The sequence below is a fragment of the Salmo salar genome, chromosome 01 (genome assembly GCF_965601325.2).
Source record: "Salmo salar chromosome 01, fSalSal1, whole genome shotgun sequence".
Taxonomy (NCBI): Eukaryota; Metazoa; Chordata; class Actinopteri; order Salmoniformes; family Salmonidae; genus Salmo; species Salmo salar.
The window spans coordinates 161,447,943-161,452,500 of record NC_138291.1 but is presented as its reverse complement, the minus strand read 5'-3'; the positions used below and the strand labels follow the sequence as shown (position 1 = coordinate 161,452,500).

The 4,558-nt window shown below is 43.6% G+C and overlaps 1 protein-coding gene across 1 annotated transcript in view; it reads left to right on the top strand.

Annotated features, from left to right (window-relative positions):
• LOC106567951 (stanniocalcin) overlaps positions 1 to 936 on the top strand; it is a 3,370-nt gene extending 2,434 nt beyond the window's left edge. Inside the window, exon 5 of the mRNA XM_014137872.1 lies at positions 1 to 936. This exon is cut by the window's left edge and continues 332 nt beyond it. The gene's annotated coding sequence lies outside the window, so the exon portion shown is untranslated.
• Positions 937 to 4,558: the final 3,622 nt, after the last annotated feature.

The following is a 4,558-nucleotide window of genomic DNA, read 5'->3' as shown; positions in this document are numbered from 1 at the left end:
ATACCTTAAGCATACATTCACGTGTACACACACACACCACAGCTACCTTAAACACAAAACACACTCATGATAGCTTTGCTCACACACACACTGACTCGCACGCACACTGACTCGCACGCACACTGACACACACATTTTCACACACAGGCACACACACATAGCTTTACCCTCAAATGATTAAGGCTAAATTATTAATGGAAGTTTGGGGCTGTTGTAATGTAGTATTTGATTTGGGGAAGCATCTATCTGTAAATGCTGTTGAAAGTATTTCTGTGTGGGTTGATACTTGATGAGGGGGATATTAAACCTGTTAGCTAGAGCTTGAATGTGGAGGAATAAATCTGCTCAGAATAGACTCAACTAAACATGAGAGCTGTTGAAAAGTCTGAACATTTAATATTAACAATTTAAACATTTCAAATGCCACCTAAGAGAAGGAACCATCACTGTAGTTCCATTTGATTTCAACGTGGCACTACAGCCATGACATCCCCATTTTGACCAGTCATTAAAGACCTATGGGTATATTATTATAATATTATTGATATTTATTTTCTCGCAGAATGTTTATTTATGATGTTGATGTTGTAACTTGGTTTGAGTTTTCCCGCAGTGGGTGGGGTTTGACATCCTGATATGACGTCACTGGCTGATGTGTTGCTCTATGAGGATGTCACCACCTCCTCAGAGGGACAGTGTGATGTCACCATGCTGGTCGTGGGACTCAACGCGTCCCTCCCTGTCTTCATCTGTGTTCATGTAAGATCCTGTACTGTGTCAAGACATTATAGAGTGATCCTATGCTGTGTTCCTCAGATGTGGTTATGTGGTGTATGTTTTGAGATCCTGTGTGAGAATGTGTGCTAGTCTGGTATTATACACCGTGGGGCTTGGGGTCATTCTCTCTGCTATGAATAAATGTTGTGATCTTCATCATTTTGTGTCGAGACTCACTAGTGATTAATTAAACGATCACAGTTTCAAACATTGGTGATCTTTAATACTTTGCATTGGTGTAGTGTGAGGTTAAGGTATTTTCCTAGTTTGCTCTGTCATTCCCATTTCAATCCAATGGGTGGCAATATAGTCCTGTGGTTGATCCCTGGTCAGGGGCATCGCAACGTTGGCTGATCCCTGGTCAGGGGCAGTGCTACCTTGGTACAGCCCAGTCGTTGGTACAGCAAGACTAGTTCTGGTATGTCTCTCCAGTCCCAGCCAAACTCCCCAGGCCTATGGCTTTACCAGACTTCTGTACATACAGCCAGCAGTCTAAATTACAGGCCGGTAAAACCTCCTGTCTTCTCACCACTTTCTCAGTCAGTTTCTATGCTTTCACATACTGATCTGTTCAAGTACTTAGGGCCTGTTTTCCAAACAAGTCTGTGTCCAGGAAACCAGTGTATAGCAGTGGTTCGAAACATCCTGTTTATTGTGATCAAGTGTTGAGATAATACTACTGACAATATCACTAATGATAATGGGTCCTTTATCAATCAGTCTGATCAGTTACGATGTCATTATAATAATAATATATAATAATATGGATAATGAGTGTGTGAGATCAGGTTGTTGGCCCAAACACAGTGTGAAAGGGGGGGGGGGGGGGGGGTGTACCAGAGGGAATCATCTATACTGCTAATGAGTCCCTAAGTGTTCAGTAATGACATAGAAAACATGATTTTTCTCTCTCTTTTCTACCTCTCTTTTTTCTTTCTCTCTCTCCTACTCCCGAGTGGCGCAGCGGTCTATGGCACTGCATCTCAGTGCAAGAGGTGTCACTGCAGTCTCTGGTTTGAATCCATGCAGAATCACATCCGGCCATGATTGGGAGTCCCATAGGGTGGTGCACAATTGGCCCAGTGTCATCTGGGTTTGGCTGGGGTAGGCCATCATTGTAAATAAGAATTTGTTCTTAACTGACTTGCCTGATAAATAAAATGTTAATTCTCTCCTCTCAACATGTCAGGAATACATGTGGTAAAACATACCTGTCTCAACTGCCTCAGAAACAAATGGCTGTAGTAAAAAGTTATGTTTCTAAAATGGTGGTTTGGATCACAGCAGATCCATTCCTTCTGGATTGTTATTGTGATGGTTTGGATCACAGCAGATCCATTCCTTCTGGATTGTTATTGTGATGGTTTGGATCACAGCAGATCCATTCCTTCTGGATCGTTATTGTGGTGGTTTGGATCACAGCAGATCCATTCCTTCTGGATTGTTATTGTGGTGGTTTTGATAACAGCAGATCCATTCCTTCTGGATTGTTATTGTGATGGTTTGGATCACAGCAGATCCATTCCTTCTGGATTGTTATTGTGGTGGTTTGGATCACAGCAGATCCATTCCTTCTGGATTGTTATTGTGATGGTTTGGATCATAGCAGATCCATTCCTTCTGGATTGTTATTGTGATGGTTTGGATCACAGCAGATCCATTCCTTCTGGATTGTTATTGTGATGGTTTGGATCACAGCAGATCCATTCCTTCTGGATTGTTATTGTGATGGTTTGGATCATAGCAGATCCATTCCTTCTGGATTGTTATTGTGGTGGTTTGGATCATAGCAGATCCATTCCTTCTGGATTGTTATTGTGATGGTTTGGATCATAGCAGAACCATTCCTTCTGGATCGTTATTGTGGTGGTTTTGATAACAGCAGATCCATTCCTTCTGGATTGTTATTGTGGTGGTTTGGATCACAGCAGATCCATTCCTTTTGGATTGTTATTGTGATGGTTTGGATCATAGCAGAACCATTCCTTCTGGATCGTTATTGTGGTGGTTTGGATCATAGCAGATCCATTCCTTCTGGATTGTTATTGTGGAGGTTTGGATCATAGCAGATCCATTCCTTCTGGATCGTTATTGTGGAGGTTTGGATCATAGCAGATCCATTCCTTCTGGATCGTTATTGTGGAGGTTTGGATCATAGCAGATCCATTCCTTCTGGATCGTTATTGTGGAGGTTTGGATCATAGCAGATCCATTCCTTCTGGATTGTTATTGTGGAGGTTTGGATCATAGCAGATCCATTCCTTCTGGATCGTTATTGTGGAGGTTTGGATCATAGCAGATCCATTCCTTCTGGATTGTTATTGTGGAGGTTTGGATCATAGCAGATCCATTCCTTCTGGATTGTTATTGTGGCCAGTGGTGGTTGTGGCTATTGGGGTGGGTCGCAGCAGGGAATTGTGGAAGGCTTTAGATGGGTCACAGTGTAAAACAGTCTAGGAATCACTGGTATGAGGTAGGCTACATGCTGCTGACCTGAGTACAACTGTAACTCTTTTTTTCTGTGTCTGTCTGTCTCTCTCACACACGCACGACACACACACAAATACACCCAGGCCCCTAACACTAATAGATGTTGACACAGATGATAGCCACACGGTGAATAGATCTTCAGCAGTTTTACGAGTGGCTGATATCCCTGTGCTTGTCCAGGCTGCTCCCCAGCCAGCTCCTACAGGTGTTGATAAACGCACCACACTGGATGCCAGTGACTCTGATGCCCCTCTGAACCATCTGTCTTTGGTGGAAACTGCAGCCCCATTGTCTCCTCACACCCAGTTATGGCCTCTCACACCGCATTAACACCAATAGAGTCCAAATACAGCCAGGATAGAGGTCAATGGAGAGGGGAGAGGGCTGGGGTGTTTGCTTTAACACCTTGGGGGGGCATTTATTGCCTTTTCAGTGTGTGTGTGTGTGTGTGTGTGTGTGTGTGTGTGTGTGTGTGTGTGTGTGTGTGTGTGTGTGTGTGTGTGTGTGTGTGTGTGTGTGTGTGTGTGTGTGTGTGTGTGTGTGTGTGTGTGTGTGTGTGTGTGTGTGTGTGTGTGTGTGTGTTATAGTGGTCATCAGCTGGGCAATAGGGCAGATGGCTGGGCTAACAGGAATACGAGGAGCCTTGAGGAAACACATTTACACAAGCCTAGATTTACACAGTCACTCAGGGAGAGTTCATGGAAGCTAAACCCTTTCAGGGAAAGCAGGTATATCAAAAAATCAAGACAGAGAATGGGAGGGATCTTGAGAATTTCTATGATCTGAAACTGTAATAATAAGTATAAGATCTGTATGAAGTGATTTTGTTAGAACACATAGTAATGAGCTGTGGAATAGAATACAGTACACAAAACCATCTAAAATCTCACTAGAGAGAGAATGCAGTCAGAAGTTGAACATGTTTCCTCTCCAAGGGATAGACATGCTCTCCAGACTCTGGACCTAAGCCATGTGTATGTGTGTGTCTGTGCCAGGCAGGAAGCTGCTCTCTGCTGCTGTGATTGATAGAGCAACCGTACTGACCAATCCTCTCTTCCCACCATTAATCATACAGACACATACAGACACACATACACATCTGGTGGAGTGAATGCTTCCTCTGCAGTCAACAGCTGAACCTATCCTCGCTCTGTTTCTCTCCCATCACACAGTCTTTCACCTCTCCTTCATTCAGCCCTGAAGTCCTGGTGGGTTGGCTGGCTGATCAGTTCAGCATGTGCTCTCTTCTCTCTCCCTCTTTTCTTTCTCCTTCAAAAACACTTCATTGAAG